Genomic DNA, 14,453 nt, shown 5'->3' on the forward strand with positions numbered 1-14,453 from the left:
AAAAGTAGTTTCTTATGTTTTGTTATTTTACTGTCCTTTATAAAATAATCTCACTAAGAGTAATCAAATGAATAACAGTAAATTTCTGTTACGTATGAGTAAATATGTAATAAATCGGTTATATTATGTCAATCTCAAAGTTCAATATTTGCGCACAAAACCGTAAAACCGGAATGCACTCGCAATATCGTTATTACGCGTAGAGCTTTGTGCATCGCTCCAAAACACCGCTACGCTCGTAGCCAGAGCTACGGATATTGGAATTCACAGGAATGCATGTAGATTAATAGGTACAGAGTAAATATATTATTCAAATATATTACTGTGTCCAGTTTATGAAATATTATATCTCTTTGTGTTATTCATTACAAATGGATATTGGTTTTTGCAATGTAAATAAAAAGCCATGTTCAGAACAACAAACTTGTGGATTTTGCCCGTCAACGAATTGAAATGTAACTGGGCGACAAATTGATATGTAATTTATTACGTTGTCTTTACGTTGAAATCTTTTTTACGCTCAATATTCTATATCTAGATCGTTGAATCTTAAACTTGCCACGTTTCTGCATGCAACATTTATTAGACAAATAAAATTACGATTTTCAGTCAGAGAGGGTCGAAAACTAATCGAATTGGTTCGTGTAATATACGTATATAGTACACGGTTAGTTCAATAAATTGTTGGCCCTGAAATAAGCCACCCCAATAAAGCCGTTATAGAAGTATCTAACATATACTGTAAGATATTTTCTATTGAATACTAAATTAAAGTCTCTAAATAAGTTTAACTTTAAGCCATATTTCAGAGCGTTCCTCGACTACTACGGTGAATAAATTCAGAATATTTCTAATTATTATTTGTTCAAGTTTTTGCTTTCAAAACGCTCTACCGTAAAATCGTGATTTTGCAGATGACCGGTTACTATTTGCTGATGTTGAGATATAGCCCTTACATCAGTACCGACTTAAAACACATTTTATTACGAAAATGAATTTAAATTGTTGCTTTATCGAATTATATTGGTGTGTTTCTACGAAAGACGGGTCTCCTCTTGACCTAATTGGAATTGAGTAGTTGATTTGTCTTCCAATTACTCATTTGCTTAACATATTTTTTGTGATTTTTATTATTTTATTTCATTAGACTGTATGAGTATCTACACAAAAATATGAAAGTTTTAAACGTCATAAGGTGGATTACCTGTGGTGTTGAGCAATACGCCTTTAATTTTAAGTCTTTTTTTTTAATTTTAAAAATTAATTATAAGCCTTCACATAAAAAAACCACTTTGAGAGCAGTCTTTTTGCTTGGGAATTACGATGTCATAGGCAGGCAGATACACAAACAAAGGCTTCAGACTTGTAAGTCTCTTCTTTTTGCGTCGGGGATTAAAAATACACAATTGAAATTGATTTATAAAAATTTGAATACTTGTCATAGGGTTTATAGGATACGCGCAGCTTTTTCTCTCCGATAAATAATGGTGTACCTTTCGGCGCGACAGAGTGCCTTACGTTTGTCCCACCATTTGAGAGTTTCCTAATGGAGATTTAATGCTGCAATCGATCTGCAAGTCTTGGAAAAGACGAGGATATTCGGATCGTTCTAACCCGGATTGTTTGTGCAGTGCAATCGTGCTCTGCGTGCCCTAACACCTGCATGCTTGAGTAATTAATGGCGGCTACTAGTGATGCGGTCAGTTTGGCTAATTTCTGGCCACAATAATACAGTGTATGCCATCGATACGATACAAAGAACAAAAACTGATTTAAAAAACGATAATGAATTTTCGTCGCGGTTTTATAGAATACGCGCAAGATTTTCATTCGCAGAAAAATTAATGAAACAAATAAAAACGATATTCATAACAATAAATGATTATTTTTTAATACAATAGTGCGGTACGACACTGTTGCATTGTGATTAATTGAAAAAGAAATTTTATTTATATGAACACGAAAAAGAAAATTTTTATATCCACTTTTATGCTTGCTTCTCAATTGAGAGGTTGACGTTTCGAATCCCTGTAGTGGCCTGTACCTGCCTACTACTTTTCACTAACGGTGAAGATTACTATATGCGATATACAACGTGTTTAGCGCCTAAGTGGGATTGGTACTGCGCTGCGCACCATGGTTTAAACCAGTACATTGTCATAGACGTAGCCTTTCATAATATGGATTTCTTGTTACATTAAATTCCTCAACTACAAATGTGTCTTTGATAGTTGACACAGTGCTACTCACTTTGAAAAACAAATGGCAACTTACATGCTCCGCACTTCCTTTCGCATTAAGCCCTCGTCCAAACCGTTACTAAGACGTGACAGTTGCGCACGAGACAGTTGCCCCGGCCGCGTAATACTGGGGCAGACGAACATGTTCGTCTCTGCAGGTACCACAAGCCTCAGCGAGCCTACAGACGCCTGAAGACGTATCACTGGCGGTTAGCTTGGTCCGGACACCCACCGAATCAGCATTCGGTGTATTCCCTATCCACGGAAATCCCTATCCTCGGGGTAGGTAGATAGGGATAATACTAATACGTTTGGTCCTTATGGTGCGCTAGATACGATGCAAGTTTTTCTAGATCATTATTCTAAGTCATCGATATGTTCTCTTCACGCAAGATTATTGTAAACCAACTCTAATGTGGCTAAATTTGAAAACCTCGTAACTCCGTTTTTGGACGAAAACACTTATTTACTCTTCAATTGCAATATCGACGACATGTATTTTGCAACACAATGCTTTTCGTCACAATAAAAAATAAGTGAGAATTAAAAAACCTTAAACAGATAATATTTTAAATGAAAAAAATAGTTATTTATTATGCAAGGCTGCAAAGTTATTGTTTGACGCGAGTGCTTGTATTGAAACCTGAGCAGAAAGAATCCTGAGCGTAGCGAGGGTTTCAAGGCACGAGGCGCAAAACAACTTTGCTGCTGAACGAAGCACACACCTTTTCACTTCACTATAGCGAGAAAAATGGTACAACTATAACAGTATAATTTAATAAAGAAAATTAGTTATCATTGTCAATTTAATGTCACCAATAACAACAGAATAAAATATACCAACGGACTTATATTAAATAAATAATGTGCCACAAATCGCGTAGTTGAACGTGTCATTATGTTTTTTTATCGAAAGAAAAAGTTAGGTTCACCGCAGTCCATCGAACAAACGTTTTTGTGCGCAGATTTCTAATGAGAAGGAAAGCCTTTCCAAGCTAGTGAGGTGGAAAACGATTATAAATTTACAATTTATGATTGTATTTTTGAATAGATCTTTCAGATCCTTATTTTCTTTTTCTTAAGGCACTTTTTACATTGTTACTATTTGGACAGCAAAACTTCGTAATGTACCGCATAATTTAGCTTACCACGACGAGGCGCGTCGCGACTTTAAGAAACTTAAACGTTTTAGTACTTAGCGCTGTTTTAATTGAATTGTATGGTAATTTATTCTGCCTAACGACCGTCGTATGTAAATAAGTACTTACTAATTAAGTGCTTATTATATGTAAAATCACCGAATAATTTTAATATTTCTGTTATAACTCTATAATAAAAAAAAATTGGACTCGATTCTTTCGCACACGTTTATAAAGTAATTTTAACATCATTGAGGGGCTCAATTTAGGTAAACTAAAGAATGATGTGGATATACCCTTCTACAAATCCCAGGACTTTTCGAAACTGATTACATTTGGATATGCTTATTAATTATATAAATTTGAGTACTATAGGCGACACATTATTACATAGGGCGCACTTGAAGTTTCGGGAGCTGGCCACTTACACAAACAATATTTAAAATGGAATCACAACATTTGAAAATGGAACTCTTTGGTTGTAGAATACAGCATGTTTCATCTGACTGTCACTTGTTTTTACATTGTAGCGTCATTTTAGAAATTGGTTGTCTACATGACCATGGATTTAAATCGTGAAAATTTTCGTAGTACGATTTTCTACTGTAATTTAACAGCTCAGCGGAGCTTCGCTCGGCTTCAAACTGCTTTTGGCGATGAAGCACCGTGCAAGACGACTATTTATAGCTGGTTTGTAGAATTGAAACGCGGTCGTGTGAATGACGAAATTCGTGATGGTCGCCCGTCCACTGCTGTGAACAACAAAAACATCGATGCTGTGCGTCGTATGACCAAAACAGACAGGCGTGGGACATACCGTGAGATTCGGGCATCTTTATGCAAAGACATGAATCAAATACAATCAATACTACACAAACATTTGGGTTTTAAAAAGCTGTGCTCACGTTGGATCCCACACAATTTGACTGAGGCTCAAAAAATGGTTCACGTCGCTTGGTGCAATGCCATGCTTGCCAGATTCAACAAAGGGGCGTCAAAGTTGGTGTAGAACATAGTAACAGGTGACGAAACGTGGATGTATAGTTCCGATCCCAAAACAAAGCAGCAATCGAGCGTATGGGTCTCTCGAGATGAGCCGAAACCAACGAAAGTGGCGCGTGTGCAAAGTGCCTCTAAGCGGATGATTACTTCTTTTTTTAATAAAACTGGACACGTGGTTATATATTAATAGCGATTGATACACGACCATTTGTTTGCTGGAAGTTATTGATAAACTCCGTAAAAATAACCGTAAACGCCGTATTATAGTGCAACACCACAATGCCAGTTCTTACACGGCCAGACAGACAAATAAATTTTTGAAGGTGAACAACGTTGACCTTATGAGCGATCCCGCGAACAGCCCCGACCTGGCACCTTGTGACTTTTATTTATTTCCGAAAATTAAGAATCATATCGAGTTCTTAGGTTTTCGCGATTGTTACACATAGGAAATGAAACTATTTTTCCGGATTTAAATCGCGTATATTTGTTTTTTCAAACAAACCGACATTTCGGGCCCTTTACAGGTCCCATGGCCACCGTGACCTTGGGACCTATAACTGTGTGGGGCCCGAAACATCGGTTTGTTTGAAAAAATAAATATACACGATTTAAATTAAGAATCAGATTTTCATTACCTGAAGAGGCTGTCGAAGAGTATGAAAAATATGTTTCAGAGATTGTCACGGAGGAGTGCCATAAATGTTTTCAATATTGGTTCATTCGTATGAAAAAGTGCATTAACGCTAACGGAGAATATTTTGAGAAACAATAAATTCATTTCTGACCATTTATAGTATTTTTTTCTTATTCATTCCGGAAACTTATGGTGCGCCACACGTATTTCCTATTAAGTATTTCGTCGACTTACTTTCTCAAACTCGTATCTTATAGCACATAATAACTGAACTGCAAAAAATGCATTTTGCAGGCTGTTTTCACATCACATTTTCTTCATATTCACACACTGGCTTTTACCTATTCATAAAGTAATGCATCCAAATCAACACCCTTAATAAGAAATTTAAAATAAATAGAAATTTTTGCCATCTCCTGAATAAACTTAAGATACGTGTTTGATAAAGTAAGGAATCGATTTGCTACAAATTATTGTCTCAATAATAATATAGTTGTTATGTTTCTATAGGTACTGACGTATTTAAATACTTTAACCATTTAAAAAATAAACATGAGACAACCTATATTTTGGATTATTTAGAAAATACACAGTAAAAAAAAAGAAATTTTATACGCATTGATGATGAAATGGATATGTCCATGCTAAGAAAACGTTCCTACTTTAGGTAAAATAACTCCCTAAATTCCGATAACTGGTTATTAGATTACTTAAGTACCTATATGGAATATGTTCTAGATTCACGAAAAATAATGTAAAAAGTACCTGTTCCAGTTATTTTGTTTTTCTTTTATGAGGGACAAACAGTCAATCAGAATGAGAAAAAAATACGTATTTAAAATTAACAATATCTCAACCTATAGTCACCTGAATATACTTTAAACAAAACAAAAAGATAACACAACAAACTGATACAATTATACATATATAGGTACTACAACGAAACTAAAAACAACATAATGCAGCACCATCCGTATCTCAAACTTGTGTCCCTAACAATGCAATAATGCACACAGCCACACAGGCAACTCGCTGTGTTCTTCTAATGAATATGATGTTAATTGTGCTCTCCTGCTGGTCATTGTACTAATCTGAAAGTGATACCTTGAGAAACTTTTTTGGTAATTTATTTCTTCAACATGTTGTCTTTAATAATAAATTTAGATATTCCGATACAAAATATTATAAAATAGCCTCTGGATGTTTTTCGTTTTATTTAAACTTGCTTGTAAATTTTTCCACAAATTTACTGTTCATTTATTAATTTATGGTAACTTATTAAACCACAACTGAGCAAGTTAATCAAGTAAATGTTTTTTCTTAAAATGTTGGTTTTATTAAATGATCACGCGAACATTTTCACTTTTTTTATTCGGCAACTTTATTTGTGCTCGCTTTCATACATACCAACATACTTTACCGGTATACAACAACGTATAATGTATGAATGAAATGCGCTGCTACCAGAAATTCTGAACGATCTTCCTGGTACAGTGCTAAGTGGCATTGGAGTGATGTCAAAAAATGCAAAACTGTTTTAAACAGACACTATCTTGGTTTGTAGTATAATATCTATAGCACTTATTTAAATGTAGACATATGTATACTTTAGGACTAATGAGTAGTATAGTGAATTGTAAGTTCATTTAAGTGTTTAGCTTGTTAGCTCATCGCTGGGTGGTTAAACCACTAAGTTTTTGCCTAGCGATGAAGAAGAGAGTGTTGTAAAATTTGTTCTTGAAATTGAATAAATAAATTAAAAAAGACTATTTACCATATAGGGCCTTACTAAGATTTATTTTCGTGGTATCGCCTTAATATAAAATATGCTTGTGAGCTGTTGTGGCCAGTTCACATAGCAACAAGTGTGGTACACGCGTCCAACGCTTGCAATCTGAACCGGTCCTTAGAAGGACAAGGTTTATGTACTCGCAACCAGAAACACGCGAGTAATAGGACCTCGATTCTGCGAACACCTTCCCGCAAACCTGAAAAGTGCTTCAAACGACGTCATGTTCTATATCCGACAGAAACTCCATCTATTGCTTAGGTCAATGGTCTATTGGAAAATTAATTTAAAGCGTGCAGAAATTTCTTTACAAGAAATTGTAATTTTCAATTTATTGGATGTTGTTGTATTTTGACAATATTTCGTGTTTGTTAACTTTTTAATTACCTACATTGTTATGTGGGGTGGCCGCATGGAGGCGAAGTAAAGACGAACATATAAATAAAATTTACATTACATTTTTACAATATATTTCAGAATTATAGTATGAATCATTAGATGTCCAAAATGTAAACAAAGGGGATTACCGAGCAAAGATATACATATTAAATGGTGGTTTCCTATTTGTGACGATAAAAATGTAGAACTCTTTTCAAGCGGTAATCTGATAAAATTTAAAACAATTAATAGTTTGCAATGTATATTTTTACTTAATTTCGTTGAATACAACAATTATAATAAAATACTATCTTTAATGTCGTAAATAATTTTATGGCACTGCTAACACGATCGAGATCGAAAACACTTTTTAACGCCATTTTGTCGCGTACTTTCTCGAACGAACAGAAATGTTTTCTGGTCTCCGTAGAGTGTTCGTTAAATTATTGTGTTTTATTGGTAAAGTTTATCTTTATTGTTAATATTTTGTAATAGATAATGAAAATTGCCTAAAATGAGAACCCCCTCTTTTTCGACTTCCGTTAAAAATAGAAGGTTTAGGATACCTGCATTCCTAGTTTTACAATGAAGTTTCATGATATTTCTTTGTTTACATTTTGGTCATCTAAATTATGATTCACACTTGTAAAGGAATTTAGATTACGTCTGAAGTTAGAAACGTTGGGTTGAAAAGTGCTTATAATTAATAAAAGAATAGTTGGTCAGCGGACAAGTTGTAATGCACGGGGAGCATGTTTCCGTTGCAAGTAAGCAATGCAAGTACAATGACCTGGTATTATAGGTGTTCGAAAAACTGGATACGTAACATACTATTATGTTTTATCAAATATTATTGTAAGTTTATATTAGTGATGATCATATTATGGTTTGTAATTATATTATTTTAAATTGAAATATTGGGACATTAATATAAAAAAAATGATTCGACACTTTTGTATTCTATAGTCAAAATCAATTTATTTATAAACATTTCCAACAAGTTCTTTTGTGTCACATCTTGCATAAATATAAGCAAATATGTTTTGTATAAAATAGTGAAACAAATTAGCATCAAAAATAATAGTGAATACGTTTTTGTATAGTGTAAAAATATTTAACAATCGTATTTGAGACGAAGAAAATTTGTTTACAAAAACACATTTAGATTTAAAACGACGAAATAAAAACTTTAAAAAAATGTCAATGTGTTGAAAAGAATACTTACATTCTGCTAAAAATATTTCACCAAGTTCCTTCCTTTTTTAAAGTATTGTCTAAAACAGCATCTGTAACAATGAAAACAAAAAACAAATGAGTACCGTGATTCTTTCGTTGTTAAATAACATATTGCGGAATAGTGCTGCCAACGTAAAGGCGTAGTAAAATCCGTGCTTATGAACTAGTAACTGTGTTTTCTGGCCCTAACCTATTTCCTAACTTTAATATTTATTACATTTATTTTTGTTAAATCGTAATATGATAGGTATGTGTCAGACAATCACACCAATTACCTGGTCTCAAGCTACGTAATTCCCTGCACTATGAGTACCAGAGCAATGGAACATCGAAACCAGAACCAATTTAGAAAAGTTTATTTCCCAAATTGGACTTCCCGGGTATCGAACTCCGGACATCAGCGCCCACAACACAAACCGGCCATCGAGGTCGTTAAAAAACTTTTTCCTGTGTAATTTACGGGTTGAAAATGATTTTCCGGTGAAAAAAATTTGTACGGAAAGCAGGCCGTGGAAGATGTAAAAAATAAGCCCTTATATAATAAAATTTTAAGATGGCTTTTGTCAAAAAATTTCTCTAAATAAACTAAAAATCTCTGGGCAATTTATTAAAAAAACGAGGGTTCAATACTAACATCCAAATGTCGAATGCCTAAATTGATTTGGGTCCGGTTGGATCCATGTTGGATCGTACTCTCGGATTCAATTGTTTGTCTAAAATTCACAATAGTGTTGTGAGTAGAGCAGATTCTAGGTCGGTCTATATAGGTGATTTTATTTTTCCATATTCTAGCTAACGTCATGTTAGTTTTTGTAGACCAAGTAAGTAAACTATACATAGTGACATTTTTATCACTATATTTTCCGCATCTTTCATTTACGTACAAGAGTCGGATGCTAATATAATTGTGCGTTTTGATGACTTTTTCTAATAGTTATGGTTTGTGTTTTGTGGCTTAATATATGTATATGATGTTATTTCAAAACTCTAGTTTATTTAACTATGTAACTGATTTGCCTTAGTTAGGAAAAAATATTGTTTCTAGTTTATCGTTGTTGACTATAATTAACTATGACTTAAAACAGTGTTAACTTGTAGTACAAGCCATTGGTTTAACCACAATCTTATATTGTGGTAAATGACGTTGTGGTTTTTTTAATATTACAAGTGACGGGACGAACAAGTCGTGCGCCTGACGGTAAGTTACGCGCCTGTCCATAACAGTTGCAGTGCCACTAAGTGCTCAGAGTTTTAAATCGCAAAGATCTGAGGGGCACTGCCACTGCGCCCGTCACCCGGAGACATTAGTTAATAAGTCACATGTGCCTATAATTTTACCAGCATCTTTACCTTTCAAAACCGTAATACAATGATACTGACATTATTGCTTGGCGGCAGAAATAGGTAAGGTGGCAGTACTTCCTTCTGAATGAACTTACTACTGAATGGTCCAAGATAGAATATTCTTATCCTTAGAGCTTATTTATTTGCGCCTTCAAAAGGCTCATGTTATATGTATTTAAAAACAAATCGACTCCGGAAAGGTATAACGCCTAATGTGCGTTTGAAAAATATTACAGGATTTAATGTAATTTTTTTAAGAAAAATAAATCATAACTCTAATTTTTATTTGTTTTATGCAAAAACTAGAAAGTTTCAGCCTTTCCATATAACGAATAAAATTAGAGCTATGATTTTTTTCTTCAAAATTATTTCAAACGGCTCTCTTGTAATATTTTCCAAATGTAGTTTAAGTTTTAACTTTCCAGCGTCGAAATGGTTTCTAAGTCAGTTTCTTTCAATGAATTTTTATTTTATATGTTTATTGATATCAGAATTGTTGAACGATCTAAACCATCGATCAGCGTGCTTACGACTTATGGTGTCTATCTTTTCTTAAAGTGTAAATGAAAATTTAACGATTTGTTCAAATAATTTAATCGAATTTCAGTTGAATATTGCTGCTTTATTCCAAACTTTCTACTTAGCAGTGCAAACCTTCCATTAATTTGAACGAAGGATTTGTAGCTTAACGAAAAAGATGTAATTAATTTGCGTGAACCACTGTATTTTAAGCTGGAGAAAGACGTTGTGAATGGTAGAAAATGACGATTTAAGATTTATGAAGAATTATTACTTTGTGCGCCTTCAGTAGCTACCAGCAGTCGTGGTAAAGATATTTTATCTAAAATTTAATGTTCGATCATATTTGTTTTTTACGCAGAATGGCACTTCTGTCTTTACACTTAAGATTAAAATTCAACTCTCGCTTGTTGTTAAACAGTCCTAAGTTCGAAGTGTAAACCCTAACTTGCTATTCATACAAGTTCATTTAATGTTGGTTGTTTACAAACCCTCATTTAATTCAGACGCGGGACTATACTGATTTAGGTCAGTGTATCTGGGCTGTTTTTGCTTTTTAGGTCATTTACGACGTATTTTTTATCTTACAAATAGAAACGGCATGGTAAACACAAAATATACGGTTTGCATTACTAATGCTCTAATGGTGCAGGCTTAGTTCAATCTCGAGTTTATATTTATAGCTCGCAAAAAGTAATTTGCCAGGCGAGCAAATAATAAATTATTTTGCAAATTGATCTCAGTTAGTTAAGGCCGCTGTAGTTAAATATTAAAGCTGATGTCAATTCCAGCCACCGCTCGCTAGAGGAATTATTTGAGTTACTTTTAAAGGCAATGGAATACAGTTTACTTTAGATGGTACAGACAGGTGTAATATTTTACAGACTTAAATAACTAACAGTAACGAAGGGCGGATGTTTGGAAAACCATGGAGGATGTACGCAACAAATGTTGCAATGCAAGACATTTCCCGTTGAATAACTGCGACTCAGCTGGAAGATATAGCGCAAAAAATAAAAAACGACAAAAAAATTGCATTTAAATGGAATTATGTATTTCTTTTAAACCCCGCCCTAGGAAAACCTTGTATCGCGGTTGCCATGGACACACACATAGACAATCATAAATTTCACCCAAACTCACGAGAGAAATAAACGAAGGCCATACAAATACTTTTCTCGGCCTGGGAATTGAACCCGGGACTTCTGCTTGGCAGTTATGGTAACTGTAGTTAAATTGCAGGAGAAAATTTTTAGTTAGCTTTTTGTTCGAAACCTTGTTCCTGTTTTGTGGTAGTTAGACGAATAAAAAATATGAGAATGTCATTGATTACAAAAAGATTAGTAATTTTATGACTGCATTAACCAGTTTTTTAGATAAGTATCACGTTTTATGGACCTATCCGCCACTGAAACCTAACATTTGCAATTGGTATTATACTTTTTCAAATTTTATTCAAATTAGGTTTATTACAGTTTTATTTGTCTAGTATTGAGTTGCGTTACTTGACTAATTTTTTATTTTGTTCATTTTTTTGTTATATTGGTTTATAATGCAGACTTTTTTGTTTATAGAATAATTCAGGCGTATCATTTTGCCATACCATATAATACTAGTAATAAATAAATAACGCACACTCATAGCCCCGTACTAGGAAAACCCTGTATAGTGGGTACCATAGACAAATACAAATTATATCCAAACTCACGGGATAAATAATTTTAAGTCATACAAATATTTATCCCGGCCCGTGAATCGAACCAGGGACCTCTACATGGCAGACCAGGATGGTCAGGCCCCTGACATGACACATGACGACATGAACTAAATCTTGCTAGCAGAGGGAGTATATGGGTTGACGACAGCACAACAGAGTGCCTCAATAAACCCTACTCATGTACCCATATACAGGATGTAATTGTTAAGTGTGCCCAGGCGATTATTCCATAAATATAAAATATATCAAAAAGCTTTGTACTGATATCGAAAGTACGTTACCTAATGAGTAAATCGACATTAACAACTTTTTTTAAATAAAACTAGAAATATTCAAAACCTTGACGTTAAACACTCCTATACATTTAATATGACATTCGTAGAGAGGCTTTAGTTGACCTACTTTAAGAGGTAACAATAACTTTACAGATAATAAATTAATAAAATTTTTATAGACAATTCACACTTGACCAAATAATTGATTATGCCATTATATTTTTATTCAGTTATAAGATAATTATATTACTTTAGTTATAGCAGTTTTATTATCCGTAAACTTATTGTTACCTCTTAAAGTTGGTCAGCTAAAGTCTCTCTGTGAATATCATAGTAAATGTATAGGAGCGTTTAATTTGACATTTTTAATTTTACTTAAAATAATTTATATATTTTTTAATTAATAAATATTTTTAATTTTTAATTTTAAAAGTAACATTAGAAATGTCCAAAAAAGTATGTACTTTCTACATCTGTTTAAGGCTTTTTGATATCTCTTATATTTATGGAATAATCGCCTGGGCACGCTTAACGATTACACCCTGTATGTATAATGTAAATAATTATTACAAAACAAAATTGGGTCTGGAGGTAGCACTTACATGTTTAAACATCATTCTTCACGTATAAAAGACAGGTTGTGAAACACAAGTGGGTATGAACAATACTAGACCGTAACTTAACAAATCGTTGAAAATGAAAGCGAGCGCACAAACGCAAAATGTGCCAACAAAGTACCTGTAAATACTTTACGTACAGACTACACATGTTACAAATAACTTTAGAGAACCACTTGGAAAACTTAACGTATCTCGTTTGTACTTCATTGTTTACTCAAGTTAAAATGGAGCTGTTTCTATTTATGGGAGGTCTTACTTAAGGTTTTAGCACAGAGATGTGGTCGATGTGGTTGTTAATTTATAGAATACCAAGACGTTGCCGTTGATTGATAAATATAACTTTCGAATTAAGTATGTCATCATCATCAACATCATCATCATCATCAGGCGATAATAGAGTAGGTCACAATCCGTCTCGCTGGCGCAATGCGGGTTGGGGGCATCACACTTTTTCCGAGGGTTGTGAACCTTTTTCGACGTGCAGATTTAATCACGACCTTTTCCTTCACCGAAAAGTTCATAGTTAATTGCAAATTACATTTCGCACATAAATTCCGAGAAAGAGAGAAGTGCGAGGCCGGATTCGAAACCACGGCCTCTGCTTGATAGATGGTAAGTCATACCGTTACTCGCCTTTGTAACTTGTAATTTTTAATGTCAAATATTTGTGCAATAAAGAATTATATAAGTGTGTTCTTTTTACATTTTATTGTATTGATAAAAATATGGAATAGCAAACTTTGTACATTTTTCACAAATTAGTACTCCGTTGACATAGGTAGGTACAAACAAATGTGCAGTACCAATTTTTCCTGTTTAAAAAGTGGTACATTTTGATTTACCAACTTACTAAAAACACATTTGCACATAAAATAAACAAAGTATCAAATACATGAACTAAATATAAATACACACATCAATAGTGTCTAGGGATCAAGTACGTTTAAGATGCTGCAATTAGGGTTAATTATATTAACTTTTTTGTATCGCTATTGATAATTTTTAGTTAGTTTTAACATTTAAATAAGGAATATTGTTTAAAATTCGATAATAAGAAGAAAATCGATTGTCAATGTGGTTTTGCATAAAAATTAGTTATAGCGTTTTGACAAAATCATTACAATATCTGCATCGGAACCGAAACAATTTACATTATTATGGAGAGACGACATCATTTAACCCGAGAAGTGATGACGCGAGCCGTCGGAATGTTGGAAGCTGGTTCCAGGCAACGTGCTGTGGCTTTTTTTTTTGTGTGTAGATAAATTACGTAGAGTACTTAAAATCGTCGTTGAGTACGCGGGTGGTTCTGATATTGCATACAATGTCGGTTAATTCGCACTTTACAAGTAATAAGATGTTTCTCTAAGCACAGCTTTGAATAAACAAACCACATAAGTTAGAACTAGAGATGAGCTAAGTTTTATGTAGTGCATATAATAATAGTACTTTGGAAAAGCTGATTTGAAACTTGCTTGTAGATTTCAAATTTTACAATTGAACCACTTACAGACTTACGTTGTTCATGTTTTGTTTCTTACAAGCAAGGCAGTTCTT

Source organism: Hyposmocoma kahamanoa, unplaced genomic scaffold (genome assembly GCF_003589595.1).
Source record: "Hyposmocoma kahamanoa isolate Upper Pololo Valley unplaced genomic scaffold, ASM358959v1 114, whole genome shotgun sequence".
Lineage (NCBI taxonomy): Eukaryota > Metazoa > Arthropoda > Insecta > Lepidoptera > Cosmopterigidae > Hyposmocoma > Hyposmocoma kahamanoa.